At 43.7% G+C, this 15,178-nt stretch overlaps 6 non-coding genes across 6 annotated transcripts; all 6 read left to right on the top strand.

The window, feature by feature from the left end:
- The first annotated feature begins 1,825 nt into the window (after window positions 1–1,825).
- On the top strand, window positions 1,826–1,898 carry trnam-cau (transfer RNA methionine (anticodon CAU)). The gene has a single exon. It is a non-coding gene; the product is annotated as a tRNA-Met (tRNA).
- A 1,914-nt stretch (window positions 1,899–3,812) lies between these two features.
- On the top strand, window positions 3,813–3,885 carry trnam-cau (transfer RNA methionine (anticodon CAU)). The gene has a single exon. It is a non-coding gene; the product is annotated as a tRNA-Met (tRNA).
- A 1,914-nt stretch (window positions 3,886–5,799) lies between these two features.
- Window positions 5,800–5,872, top strand: trnam-cau (transfer RNA methionine (anticodon CAU)). The gene has a single exon. It is a non-coding gene; the product is annotated as a tRNA-Met (tRNA).
- A 3,141-nt stretch (window positions 5,873–9,013) lies between these two features.
- On the top strand, window positions 9,014–9,086 carry trnam-cau (transfer RNA methionine (anticodon CAU)). Its single transcript has one exon. It is a non-coding gene; the product is annotated as a tRNA-Met (tRNA).
- Window positions 9,087–10,989: 1,903 nt separating this feature from the next.
- On the top strand, window positions 10,990–11,062 carry trnam-cau (transfer RNA methionine (anticodon CAU)). The gene has a single exon. It is a non-coding gene; the product is annotated as a tRNA-Met (tRNA).
- Window positions 11,063–14,204: 3,142 nt separating this feature from the next.
- Window positions 14,205–14,277, top strand: trnam-cau (transfer RNA methionine (anticodon CAU)). Its single transcript has one exon. It is a non-coding gene; the product is annotated as a tRNA-Met (tRNA).
- Window positions 14,278–15,178: the final 901 nt, after the last annotated feature.

Here is a 15,178-nt window from a genome sequence, read left to right on the forward strand (position 1 = left end):
AGCTGCAGAAAGCCCACTGGGAAGGTCAATCACTCCAGAGTGTGGAAGGTGTAAAACACAAGTTATGGGGATTCGAACCATCTCTCCTTCAGAAAAATCTTGCAACTTACTGTCTAACATCATTTATGGAGATTCGAACAATCTCTTTATTGGAAAAGCGCTGCAGACTGACTGATGTGCAGTAAGCAGCATGTCAGGTTGTGAGCTCGAACCTCACACGGGGCAGATGTTTTCATGTGGTGTCCATAGCGCTTCCCCTCACTTACAGCTGGAAAGTTGGTGGGCACAAGTGGCTCTGATTGCTTTCTGTTGTATCTACAGAACGTCAACTTGGAAGCTCAATCACTCCAATCTGTGGAAGGTGTCAAATACAAGTTATTGGGAATCGAAACATCACTCTCTTAGAAAAACCTTCCAATCTCAAACACAAGTTATGGGGATTCAAACCATCTCTCTTGAAGAAAAGCCTTGCAATCTCACTTATTTACAGTCAATGTACAGCCAAAATTTGTCTCTGTGGTGGCTGCAGAAAGCCCATTCGGAAGGTCTATCACTCCAAACTGTGGAAGCTGTCAAATAAAAGTAAAGGGGATGCGAAACATCACTCTCTTAAAAAAGCCTTCCAATCTGGTGTCAAACACAAGTTATGGGGGATTCAATCTAACTGATGTGCAGTAGGCATAATTTCAAGGTCGTGAGTTCGACCTTGCAATCTGGTGTCAAACACACATTTTGGGGATTCGAACCATCTCTCTTTTAGAAAAGTGTTTTAACCTGACTGATGTGGAGTAGGCAGCGTATCAGTGGCATCATCCCAAGGTCGGGAGTTCGACCCTCACACGGGGCAGATGTTTTGATGGGGGCTCTATAGCACTTCACCTCAGTTACAGCTGTAAAGTTGGTGGGTACAAGTTGCTCTGGTTGCTCTCTGTTGTGGCTGCAGAAAGCCCACTCTGAAGCTCAATGACTCTCAACTGTGGAAGGTGTCAAATACAAGTTATTGGGATTCGAAAAACATCACTCCCTCAGAAAAGCCTTTCAACCTGGTGTCAAACACAATTTATGTGGATTCAAACCATCTCTCTTTAAGAAAAGCATTGCAATCTGACTGATGTGCAGTTGGCAGCGTTTCAGTGGCATAATTTCAAGGTCGTGAGTTCGACCCTCACACGGGGTAGATGTTTTGATGTGGTGTCTATCGCACCTCACCTCAGTCACAGCTTGAAAGTTGGTGCGCACAAGTGGCTCCGGTTGATTTCTGTTGTGGATGCAGAAAATCAACTTGGAAGCTCAATCACGCCTAAGTGTGGAAGGTGTCAAATACAAGTTATGGAGATTCAAAAAGATATTCTCGTAGAAGAACCTTGTAATCTGGTGTCAAACACAATCAATGGGGATTCACGCCATCTCTCTTTAAGAAAAGCGTTGCAATCAGATCTTTGTCGTCTTTCAGTTTCTGCTCTCCTTATTATCCGCTGAAACTTGTCAAGTCAGACAAATTTTCCTTGGGTTTTGCCGTTACTGTCATAATAGAATATGCAGTGTGACAAAAGCACCTTTGCAGACTCTCCTTCTCTTGATATAGACTGACATGGGGCAAGTCAATCTAGTTTATCCAACGTGAAACTACCACTTTTGCAACTTTCCATAAACTTTCAAAATGAGAAGAAAAGCCAGATGAAGAAACTTGTGAGTTGAGTGTTTAACCTTTAGTCTAAACAACAGGTCATTTGAAGGACTACTTTTAGCAAAGTCTGCAGGACTAATGAATCAGTGTGGGAAAGTGAGTCTACCCTCACAATACATGTATTTTCAAGCTTTTCAGGCCTCGTTGGCGCAGTAGGCAGCGCGTCAGTCTCATAATCTGAAGGTCGTGAGTTCAACCCTCACACAGGGCATTGATTTTGATTAAAGGGTCAATAGCGCTTACCCTCAGTTACAGCTGGAAAGTTGCTGGCCACAAGTGCCTCCGGTTGCTCTCTGTGTTAGCTGCAGAAAGCCCACTGGGAAGGTCAATCACTCCAGAGTGTGGAAGGTGTCAAACACAAGTTATGGGGATTCGAACCATCTCTCCTTCAGAAAAATCTTGCAACTTACTGTCTAACATCATTTATGGAGATTCGAACAATCTCTTTATTGGAAAAGCGCTGCAGACTGACTGATGTGCAGTAAGCAGCATGTCAGGTTGTGAGCTCGAACCTCACACGGGGCAGATGTTTTCATGTGGTGTCCATAGCGCTTCCCCTCACTTACAGCTGGAAAGTTGGTGGGCACAAGTGGCTCTGATTGCTTTCTGTTGTATCTACAGAACGTCAACTTGGAAGCTCAATCACTCCAATCTGTGGAAGGTGTCAAATACAAGTTATTGGGAATCGAAACATCACTCTCTTAGAAAAACCTTCCAATCTCAAACACAAGTTATGGGGATTCAAACCATCTCTCTTGAAGAAAAGCCTTGCAATCTCACTTATTTACAGTCAATGTACAGCCAAAATTTGTCTCTGTGGTGGCTGCAGAAAGCCCATTCGGAAGGTCTATCACTCCAAACTGTGGAAGCTGTCAAATAAAAGTAAAGGGGATGCGAAACATCACTCTCTTAAAAAAGCCTTCCAATCTGGTGTCAAACACAAGTTATGGGGGATTCAATCTAACTGATGTGCAGTAGGCATAATTTCAAGGTCGTGAGTTCGACCTTGCAATCTGGTGTCAAACACACATTTTGGGGATTCGAACCATCTCTCTTTTAGAAAAGTGTTTTAACCTGACTGATGTGGAGTAGGCAGCGTATCAGTGGCATCATCCCAAGGTCGGGAGTTCGACCCTCACACGGGGCAGATGTTTTGATGGGGGCTCTATAGCACTTCACCTCAGTTACAGCTGTAAAGTTGGTGGGTACAAGTTGCTCTGGTTGCTCTCTGTTGTGGCTGCAGAAAGCCCACTCTGAAGCTCAATGACTCTCAACTGTGGAAGGTGTCAAATACAAGTTATTGGGATTCGAAAAACATCACTCCCTCAGAAAAGCCTTTCAACCTGGTGTCAAACACAGTTTATGTGGATTCAAACCATCTCTCTTTAAGAAAAGCATTGCAATCTGACTGATGTGCAGTTGGCAGCGTTTCAGTGGCATAATTTCAAGGTCGTGAGCTCGACCCTCACACGGGGTAGATGTTTTGATGTGGTGTCTATCGCACCTCACCTCAGTCACAGCTTGAAAGTTGGTGGGCACAAGTGGCTCCGGTTGATTTCTGTTGTGGATGCAGAAAATCAACTTGGAAGCTCAATCACGCCTAAGTGTGGAAGGTGTCAAATACAAGTTATGGAGATTCAAAAAGATATTCTCGTAGAAGAACCTTGTAATCTGGTGTCAAACACAATCAATGGGGATTCACGCCATCTCTCTTTAAGAAAAGCGTTGCAATCAGATCTTTGTCGTCTTTCAGTTTCTGCTCTCCTTATTATCCGCTGAAACTTGTCAAGTCAGACAAATTTTCCTTGGGTTTTGCCGTTACTGTCATAATAGAATATGCAGTGTGACAAAAGCACCTTTGCAGACTCTCCTTCTCTTGATATAGACTGACATGGGGCAAGTCAATCTAGTTTATCCAACGTGAAACTACCACTTTTGCAACTTTCCATAAACTTTCAAAATGAGAAGAAAAGCCAGATGAAGAAACTTGTGAGTTGAGTGTTTAACCTTTAGTCTAAACAACAGGTCATTTGAAGGACTACTTTTAGCAAAGTCTGCAGGACTAATAAATCAGTGTGGGAAAGTGAGTCTACCCTCACAATACATGTATTTTCAAGCTTTTCAGGCCTCGTTGGCGCAGTAGGCAGCGCGTCAGTCTCATAATCTGAAGGTCGTGAGTTCAACCCTCACACCGGGCATTGATTTTTGATTAAAGGGTCAATAGCGCTTACCCTCAGTTACAGCTGGAAAGTTGCTGGCCACAAGTGCCTCCGGTTGCTCTCTGTGTTAGCTGCAGAAAGCTCACTGGGAAGGTCAATCACTCCAGAGTGTGGAAGGTGTAAAACACAAGTTATGGGGATTCGAACCATCTCTCCTTCAGAAAAATCTTGCAACTTACTGTCTAACATCATTTATGGAGATTCGAACAATCTCTTTATTGGAAAAGCGCTGCAGACTGACTGATGTGCAGTAAGCAGCATGTCAGGTTGTGAGCTCGAACCTCACACGGGGCAGATGTTTTCATGTGGTGTCCATAGCGCTTCCCCTCACTTACAGCTGGAAAGTTGGTGGGCACAAGTGGCTCTGATTGCTTTCTGTTGTATCTACAGAACGTCAACTTGGAAGCTCAATCACTCCAATCTGTGGAAGGTGTCAAATACAAGTTATGGGGATTCGAAACATCACTCTCTTAGAAAAACCTTCCAATCTCAAACACAAGTTATGGGGATTCAAACCATCTCTCTTGAAGAAAAGCCTTGCAATCTCACTTATTTACAGTCAATGTACAGCCAAAATTTGTCTCTGTGGTGGCTGCAGAAAGCCCATTCGGAAGGTCTATCACTCCAAACTGTGGAAGCTGTCAAATAAAAGTAAAGGGGATGCGAAACATCACTCTCTTAAAAAAGCCTTCCAATCTGGTGTCAAACACAAGTTATGGGGATTCAATCTAACTGATGTGCAGTAGGCATAATTTCAAGGTCGTGAGTTCGACCTTGCAATCTGGTGTCAAACACACATTTTGGGGATTCGAACCATCTCTCTTTTAGAAAAGTGTTTTAACCTGACTGATGTGGAGTAGGCAGCGTATCAGTGGCATCATCCCAAGGTCGTGAGTTCGACCCTCACACGGGGCAGATGTTTTGATGGGGACTCTATAGCACTTCACCTCAGTTACAGCTGTAAAGTTGGTGGGTACAAGTTGCTCTGGTTGCTCTCTGTTGTGGCTGCAGAAAGCCCACTCTGAAGCTCAATGACTCTCAACTGTGGAAGGTGTCAAATACAAGTTATTGGGATTCGAAAAACATCACTCCCTCAGAAAAGCCTTTCAACCTGGTGTCAAACACAGTTTATGTGGATTCAAACCATCTCTCTTTAAGAAAAGCATTGCAATCTGACTGATGTGCAGTTGGCAGCGTTTCAGTGGCATAATTTCAAGGTCGTGAGCTCGACCCTCACACGGGGTAGATGTTTTGATGTGGTGTCTATCGCACCTCACCTCAGTCACAGCTTGAAAGTTGGTGGGCACAAGTGGCTCCGGTTGATTTCTGTTGTGGATGCAGAAAATCAACTTGGAAGCTCAATCACGCCTAAGTGTGGAAGGTGTCAAATACAAGTTATGGAGATTCAAAAAGATATTCTCGTAGAAGAACCTTGTAATCTGGTGTCAAACACAATCAATGGGGATTCACGCCATCTCTCTTTAAGAAAAGCGTTGCAATCAGATCTTTGTCGTCTTTCAGTTTCTGCTCTCCTTATTATCCGCTGAAACTTGTCAAGTCAGACAAATTTTCCTTGGGTTTTGCCGTTACTGTCATAATAGAATATGCAGTGTGACAAAAGCACCTTTGCAGACTCTCCTTCTCTTGATATAGACTGACATGGGGCAAGTCAATCTAGTTTATCCAACGTGAAACTACCACTTTTGCAACTTTCCATAAACTTTCAAAATGAGAAGAAAAGCCAGATGAAGAAACTTGTGAGTTGAGTGTTTAACCTTTAGTCTAAACAACAGGTCATTTGAAGGACTACTTTTAGCAAAGTCTGCAGGACTAATGAATCAGTGTGGGAAAGTGAGTCTACCCTCACAATACATGTATTTTCAAGCTTTTCAGGCCTCGTTGGCGCAGTAGGCAGCGCGTCAGTCTCATAATCTGAAGGTCGTGAGTTCAACCCTCGCACCGGGCAATATTTTGATTAAAGGGTCAATAGCGCTTACCCTCAGTTACAGCTGGAAAGTTGCTGGCCACAAGTGCCTCCGGTTGCTCTCTGTGTTAGCTGCAGAAAGCCCACTGGGAAGGTCAATCACTCCAGAGTGTGGAAGGTGTAAAACACAAGTTATGGGGATTCGAACCATCTCTCCTTCAGAAAAATCTTGCAACTTACTGTCTAACATCATTTATGGAGATTCGAACAATCTCTTTATTGGAAAAGCGCTGCAGACTGACTGATGTGCAGTAAGCAGCATGTCAGGTTGTGAGCTCGAACCTCACACGGGGCAGATGTTTTGATGTGGTGTCCATAGCGCTTCCCCTCACTTACAGCTGGAAAGTTGGTGGGCACAAGTGGCTCTGATTGCTTTCTGTTGTATCTACAGAACGTCAACTTGGAAGCTCAATCACTCCAATCTGTGGAAGGTGTCAAATACAAGTTATGGGGATTCGAAACATCACTCTCTTAGAAAAACCTTCCAATCTCAAACACAAGTTATGGGGATTCAAACCATCTCTCTTGAAGAAAAGCCTTGCAATCTCACTTATTTACAGTCAATGTACAGCCAAAATTTGTCTCTGTGGTGGCTGCAGAAAGCCCATTCGGAAGGTCTATCACTCCAAACTGTGGAAGCTGTCAAATAAAAGTAAAGGGGATGCGAAACATCACTCTCTTAAAAAAGCCTTCCAATCTGGTGTCAAACACAAGTTATGGGGATTCAATCTAACTGATGTGCAGTAGGCATAATTTCAAGGTCGTGAGTTCGACCTTGCAATCTGGTGTCAAACACACATTTTGGGGATTCGAACCATCTCTCTTTTAGAAAAGTGTTTTAACCTGACTGATGTGGAGTAGGCAGCGTATCAGTGGCATCATCCCAAGGTCGGGAGTTCGACCCTCACACGGGGCAGATGTTTTGATGGGGACTCTATAGCACTTCACCTCAGTTACAGCTGTAAAGTTGGTGGGTACAAGTTGCTCTGGTTGCTCTCTGTTGTGGCTGCAGAAAGCCCACTCTGAAGCTCAATGACTCTCAACTGTGGAAGGTGTCAAATACAAGTTATTGGGATTCGAAAAACATCACTCCCTCAGAAAAGCCTTTCAACCTGGTGTCAAACACAGTTTATGTGGATTCAAACCATCTCTCTTTAAGAAAAGCATTGCAATCTGACTGATGCGCAGTTGGCAGCGTTTCAGTGGCATAATTTCAAGGTCGTGAGCTCGACCCTCACACGGGGTAGATGTTTTGATGTGGTGTCTATCGCACCTCACCTCAGTCACAGCTTGAAAGTTGGTGGGCACAAGTGGCTCCGGTTGATTTCTGTTGTGGATGCAGAAAATCAACTTGGAAGCTCAATCACGCCTAAGTGTGGAAGGTGTCAAATACAAGTTATGGAGATTCAAAAAGATATTCTCGTAGAAGAACCTTGTAATCTGGTGTCAAACACAATCAATGGGGATTCACGCCATCTCTCTTTAAGAAAAGCGTTGCAATCAGATCTTTGTCGTCTTTCAGTTTCTGCTCTCCTTATTATCCGCTGAAACTTCCCCTCACTTACAGCTGGAAAGTTGGTGGGCACAAGTGGCTCTGATTGCTTTCTGTTGTATCTACAGAACGTCAACTTGGAAGCTCAATCACTCCAATCTGTGGAAGGTGTCAAATACAAGTTATTGGGATTCGAAACATCACTCTCTTAGAAAAACCTTCCAATCTCAAACACAAGTTATGGGGATTCAAACCATCTCTCTTGAAGAAAAGCCTTGCAATCTCACTTATTTACAGTCAATGTACAGCCAAAATTTGTCTCTGTGGTGGCTGCAGAAAGCCCATTCGGAAGGTCTATCACTCCAAACTGTGGAAGCTGTCAAATAAAAGTAAAGGGGATGCGAAACATCACTCTCTTAAAAAAGCCTTCCAATCTGGTGTCAAACACAAGTTATGGGGATTCAATCTAACTGATGTGCAGTAGGCATAATTTCAAGGTCGTGAGTTCGACCTTGCAATCTGGTGTCAAACACACATTTTGGGGATTCGAACCATCTCTCTTTTAGAAAAGTGTTTTAACCTGACTGATGTGGAGTAGGCAGCGTATCAGTGGCATCATCCCAAGGTCGGGAGTTCGACCCTCACACGGGGCAGATGTTTTGATGGGGACTCTATAGCACTTCACCTCAGTTACAGCTGTAAAGTTGGTGGGTACAAGTTGCTCTGGTTGCTCTCTGTTGTGGCTGCAGAAAGCCCACTCTGAAGCTCAATGACTCTCAACTGTGGAAGGTGTCAAATACAAGTTATTGGGATTCGAAAAACATCACTCCCTCAGAAAAGCCTTTCAACCTGGTGTCAAACACAATTTATGTGGATTCAAACCATCTCTCTTTAAGAAAAGCATTGCAATCTGACTGATGTGCAGTTGGCAGCGTTTCAGTGGCATAATTTCAAGGTCGTGAGTTCGACCCTCACACGGGGTAGATGTTTTGATGTGGTGTCTATCGCACCTCACCTCAGTCACAGCTTGAAAGTTGGTGCGCACAAGTGGCTCCGGTTGATTTCTGTTGTGGATGCAGAAAATCAACTTGGAAGCTCAATCACGCCTAAGTGTGGAAGGTGTCAAATTCAAGTTATGGAGATTCAAAAAGATATTCTCGTAGAAGAACCTTGTAATCTGGTGTCAAACACAATCAATGGGGATTCACGCCATCTCTCTTTAAGAAAAGCGTTGCAATCAGATCTTTGTCGTCTTTCAGTTTCTGCTCTCCTTATTATCCGCTGAAACTTGTCAAGTCAGACAAATTTTCCTTGGGTTTTGCCGTTACTGTCATAATAGAATATGCAGTGTGACAAAAGCACCTTTGCAGACTCTCCTTCTCTTGATATAGACTGACATGGGGCAAGTCAATCTAGTTTATCCAACGTGAAACTACCACTTTTGCAACTTTCCATAAACTTTCAAAATGAGAAGAAAAGCCAGATGAAGAAACTTGTGAGTTGAGTGTTTAACCTTTAGTCTAAACAACAGGTCATTTGAAGGACTACTTTTAGCAAAGTCTGCAGGACTAATGAATCAGTGTGGGAAAGTGAGTCTACCCTCACAATACATGTATTTTCAAGCTTTTCAGGCCTCGTTGGCGCAGTAGGCAGCGCGTCAGTCTCATAATCTGAAGGTCGTGAGTTCAACCCTCACACGGGGCATTGATTTTGATTAAAGGGTCAATAGCGCTTACCCTCAGTTACAGCTGGAAAGTTGCTGGCCACAAGTGCCTCCGGTTGCTCTCTGTGTTAGCTGCAGAAAGCCCACTGGGAAGGTCAATCACTCCAGAGTGTGGAAGGTGTAAAACACAAGTTATGGGGATTCGAACCATCTCTCCTTCAGAAAAATCTTGCAACTTACTGTCTAACATCATTTATGGAGATTCGAACAATCTCTTTATTGGAAAAGCGCTGCAGACTGACTGATGTGCAGTAAGCAGCATGTCAGGTTGTGAGCTCGAACCTCACACGGGGCAGATGTTTTCATGTGGTGTCCATAGCGCTTCCCCTCACTTACAGCTGGAAAGTTGGTGGCTCTGATTGCTTTCTGTTGTATCTACAGAACGTCAACTTGGAAGCTCAATCACTACAATCTGTGGAAGGTGTCAAATACAAGTTATGGGGATTCGAAACATCACTCTCTTAGAAAAACCTTCCAATCTCAAACACAAGTTATGGGGATTCAAACCATCTCTCTTGAAGAAAAGCCTTTCAATCTCACTTATTTACAGTCAATGTACAGCCAAAATTTGTCTCTGTGGTGGCTGCAGAAAGCCCATTCGGAAGGTCTATCACTCCAAACTGTGGAAGCTGTCAAATAAAAGTAAAGGGGATGCGAAACATCACTCTCTTAAAAAAGCCTTCCAATCTGGTGTCAAACACAAGTTATGGGGATTCAATCTAACTGATGTGCAGTAGGCATAATTTCAAGGTCGTGAGTTCGACCTTGCAATCTGGTGTCAAACACACATTTTGGGGATTCGAACCATCTCTCTTTTAGAAAAGTGTTTTAACCTGACTGATGTGGAGTAGGCAGCGTATCAGTGGCATCATCCCAAGGTCGGGAGTTCGACCCTCACACGGGGCAGATGTTTTGATGGGGACTCTATAGCACTTCACCTCAGTTACAGCTGTAAAGTTGGTGGGTACAAGTTGCTCTGGTTGCTCTCTGTTGTGGCTGCAGAAAGCCCACTCTGAAGCTCAATGACTCTCAACTGTGGAAGGTGTCAAATACAAGTTATTGGGATTCGAAAAACATCACTCCCTCAGAAAAGCCTTTCAACCTGGTGTCAAACACAGTTTATGTGGATTCAAACCATCTCTCTTTAAGAAAAGCATTGCAATCTGACTGATGTGCAGTTGGCAGCGTTTCAGTGGCATAATTTCAAGGTCGTGAGCTCGACCCTCACACGGGGTAGATGTTTTGATGTGGTGTCTATCGCACCTCACCTCAGTCACAGCTTGAAAGTTGGTGGGCACAAGTGGCTCCGGTTGATTTCTGTTGTGGATGCAGAAAATCAACTTGGAAGCTCAATCACGCCTAAGTGTGGAAGGTGTCAAATACAAGTTATGGAGATTCAAAAAGATATTCTCGTAGAAGAACCTTGTAATCTGGTGTCAAACACAATCAATGGGGATTCACGCCATCTCTCTTTAAGAAAAGCGTTGCAATCAGATCTTTGTCGTCTTTCAGTTTCTGCTCTCCTTATTATCCGCTGAAACTTGTCAAGTCAGACAAATTTTCCTTGGGTTTTGCCGTTACTGTCATAATAGAATATGCAGTGTGACAAAAGCACCTTTGCAGACTCTCCTTCTCTTGATATAGACTGACATGGGGCAAGTCAATCTAGTTTATCCAACGTGAAACTACCACTTTTGCAACTTTCCATAAACTTTCAAAATGAGAAGAAAAGCCAGATGAAGAAACTTGTGAGTTGAGTGTTTAACCTTTAGTCTAAACAACAGGTCATTTGAAGGACTACTTTTAGCAAAGTCCGCAGGACTAATGAATCAGTGTGGGAAAGTGAGTCTACCCTCACAATACATGTATTTTCAAGCTTTTCAGGCCTCGTTGGCGCAGTAGGCAGCGCGTCAGTCTCATAATCTGAAGGTCGTGAGTTCAACCCTCACACCGGGCATTGATTTTGATTAAAGGGTCAATAGCGCTTACCCTCAGTTACAGCTGGAAAGTTGCTGGCCACAAGTGCCTCCGGTTGCTCTCTGTGTTAGCTGCAGAAAGCTCACTGGGAAGGTCAATCACTCCAGAGTGTGGAAGGTGTAAAACACAAGTTATGGGGATTCGAACCATCTCTCCTTCAGAAAAATCTTGCAACTTACTGTCTAACATCATTTATGGAGATTCGAACAATCTCTTTATTGGAAAAGCGCTGCAGACTGACTGATGTGCAGTAAGCAGCATGTCAGGTTGTGAGCTCGAACCTCACACGGGGCAGATGTTTTCATGTGGTGTCCATAGCGCTTCCCCTCACTTACAGCTGGAAAGTTGGTGGGCACAAGTGGCTCTGATTGCTTTCTGTTGTATCTACAGAACGTCAACTTGGAAGCTCAATCACTCCAATCTGTGGAAGGTGTCAAATACAAGTTATGGGGATTCGAAACATCACTCTCTTAGAAAAACCTTCCAATCTCAAACACAAGTTATGGGGATTCAAACCATCTCTCTTGAAGAAAAGCCTTGCAATCTCACTTATTTACAGTCAATGTACAGCCAAAATTTGTCTCTGTGGTGGCTGCAGAAAGCCCATTCGGAAGGTCTATCACTCCAAACTGTGGAAGCTGTCAAATAAAAGTAAAGGGGATGCGAAACATCACTCTCTTAAAAAAGCCTTCCAATCTGGTGTCAAACACAAGTTATGGGGATTCAATCTAACTGATGTGCAGTAGGCATAATTTCAAGGTCGTGAGTTCGACCTTGCAATCTGGTGTCAAACACACATTTTGGGGATTCGAACCATCTCTCTTTTAGAAAAGTGTTTTAACCTGACTGATGTGGAGTAGGCAGCGTATCAGTGGCATCATCCCAAGGTCGGGAGTTCGACCCTCACACGGGGCAGATGTTTTGATGGGGACTCTATAGCACTTCACCTCAGTTACAGCTGTAAAGTTGGTGGGTACAAGTTGCTCTGGTTGCTCTCTGTTGTGGCTGCAGAAAGCCCACTCTGAAGCTCAATGACTCTCAACTGTGGAAGGTGTCAAATACAAGTTATTGGGATTCGAAAAACATCACTCCCTCAGAAAAGCCTTTCAACCTGGTGTCAAACACAGTTTATGTGGATTCAAACCATCTCTCTTTAAGAAAAGCATTGCAATCTGACTGATGCGCAGTTGGCAGCGTTTCAGTGGCATAATTTCAAGGTCGTGAGCTCGACCCTCACACGGGGTAGATGTTTTGATGTGGTGTCTATCGCACCTCACCTCAGTCACAGCTTGAAAGTTGGTGGGCACAAGTGGCTCCGGTTGATTTCTGTTGTGGATGCAGAAAATCAACTTGGAAGCTCAATCACGCCTAAGTGTGGAAGGTGTCAAATACAAGTTATGGAGATTCAAAAAGATATTCTCGTAGAAGAACCTTGTAATCTGGTGTCAAACACAATCAATGGGGATTCACGCCATCTCTCTTTAAGAAAAGCGTTGCAATCAGATCTTTGTCGTCTTTCAGTTTCTGCTCTCCTTATTATCCGCTGAAACTTCCCCTCACTTACAGCTGGAAAGTTGGTGGGCACAAGTGGCTCTGATTGCTTTCTGTTGTATCTACAGAACGTCAACTTGGAAGCTCAATCACTCCAATCTGTGGAAGGTGTCAAATACAAGTTATTGGGATTCGAAACATCACTCTCTTAGAAAAACCTTCCAATCTCAAACACAAGTTATGGGGATTCAAACCATCTCTCTTGAAGAAAAGCCTTGCAATCTCACTTATTTACAGTCAATGTACAGCCAAAATTTGTCTCTGTGGTGGCTGCAGAAAGCCCATTCGGAAGGTCTATCACTCCAAACTGTGGAAGCTGTCAAATAAAAGTAAAGGGGATGCGAAACATCACTCTCTTAAAAAAGCCTTCCAATCTGGTGTCAAACACAAGTTATGGGGATTCAATCTAACTGATGTGCAGTAGGCATAATTTCAAGGTCGTGAGTTCGACCTTGCAATCTGGTGTCAAACACACATTTTGGGGATTCGAACCATCTCTCTTTTAGAAAAGTGTTTTAACCTGACTGATGTGGAGTAGGCAGCGTATCAGTGGCATCATCCCAAGGTCGGGAGTTCGACCCTCACACGGGGCAGATGTTTTGATGGGGACTCTATAGCACTTCACCTCAGTTACAGCTGTAAAGTTGGTGGGTACAAGTTGCTCTGGTTGCTCTCTGTTGTGGCTGCAGAAAGCCCACTCTGAAGCTCAATGACTCTCAACTGTGGAAGGTGTCAAATACAAGTTATTGGGATTCGAAAAACATCACTCCCTCAGAAAAGCCTTTCAACCTGGTGTCAAACACAATTTATGTGGATTCAAACCATCTCTCTTTAAGAAAAGCATTGCAATCTGACTGATGTGCAGTTGGCAGCGTTTCAGTGGCATAATTTCAAGGTCGTGAGTTCGACCCTCACACGGGGTAGATGTTTTGATGTGGTGTCTATCGCACCTCACCTCAGTCACAGCTTGAAAGTTGGTGCGCACAAGTGGCTCCGGTTGATTTCTGTTGTGGATGCAGAAAATCAACTTGGAAGCTCAATCACGCCTAAGTGTGGAAGGTGTCAAATTCAAGTTATGGAGATTCAAAAAGATATTCTCGTAGAAGAACCTTGTAATCTGGTGTCAAACACAATCAATGGGGATTCACGCCATCTCTCTTTAAGAAAAGCGTTGCAATCAGATCTTTGTCGTCTTTCAGTTTCTGCTCTCCTTATTATCCGCTGAAACTTGTCAAGTCAGACAAATTTTCCTTGGGTTTTGCCGTTACTGTCATAATAGAATATGCAGTGTGACAAAAGCACCTTTGCAGACTCTCCTTCTCTTGATATAGACTGACATGGGGCAAGTCAATCTAGTTTATCCAACGTGAAACTACCACTTTTGCAACTTTCCATAAACTTTCAAAATGAGAAGAAAAGCCAGATGAAGAAACTTGTGAGTTGAGTGTTTAACCTTTAGTCTAAACAACAGGTCATTTGAAGGACTACTTTTAGCAAAGTCTGCAGGACTAATGAATCAGTGTGGGAAAGTGAGTCTAGCCTCACAATACATGTATTTTCAAGCTTTTCAGGCCTCGTTGGCGCAGTAGGCAGCGCGTCAGTCTCATAATCTGAAGGTCGTGAGTTCAACCCTCACACGGGGCATTGATTTTGATTAAAGGGTCAATAGCGCTTACCCTCAGTTACAGCTGGAAAGTTGCTGGCCACAAGTGCCTCCGGTTGCTCTCTGTGTTAGCTGCAGAAAGCCCACTGGGAAGGTCAATCACTCCAGAGTGTGGAAGGTGTAAAACACAAGTTATGGGGATTCGAACCATCTCTCCTTCAGAAAAATCTTGCAACTTACTGTCTAACATCATTTATGGAGATTCGAACAATCTCTTTATTGGAAAAGCGCTGCAGACTGACTGATGTGCAGTAAGCAGCATGTCAGGTTGTGAGCTCGAACCTCACACGGGGCACATGTTTTCATGTGGTGTCCATAGCGCTTCCCCTCACTTACAGCTGGAAAGTTGGTGGCTCTGATTGCTTTCTGTTGTATCTACAGAACGTCAACTTGGAAGCTCAATCACTACAATCTGTGGAAGGTGTCAAATACAAGTTACGGGGATTCGAAACATCACTCTCTTAGAAAAACCTTCCAATCTCAAACACAAGTTATGGGGATTCAAACCATCTCTCTTGAAGAAAAGCCTTTCAATCTCACTTATTTACAGTCAATGTACAGCCAAAATTTGTCTCTGTGGTGGCTGCAGAAAGCCCATTCGGAAGGTCTATCACTCCAAACTGTGGAAGCTGTCAAATAAAAGTAAAGGGGATGCGAAACATCACTCTCTTAAAAAAGCCTTCCAATCTGGTGTCAAACACAAGTTATGGGGATTCAATCTAACTGATGTGCAGTAGGCATAATTTCAAGGTCGTGAGTTCGACCTTGCAATCTGGTGTCAAACACACATTTTGGGGATTCGAACCATCTCTCTTTTAGAAAAGTGTTTTAACCTGACTGATGTGGAGTAGGCAGCGTATCAGTGGCATCATCCCAAGGTCG

This window comes from Leuresthes tenuis, unplaced genomic scaffold, assembly GCF_036924035.1.
Source record: "Leuresthes tenuis unplaced genomic scaffold, fLeuTen1.0.hap1 SCAF_21, whole genome shotgun sequence".
In the NCBI taxonomy this organism is placed as follows: domain Eukaryota; kingdom Metazoa; phylum Chordata; class Actinopteri; order Atheriniformes; family Atherinopsidae; genus Leuresthes; species Leuresthes tenuis.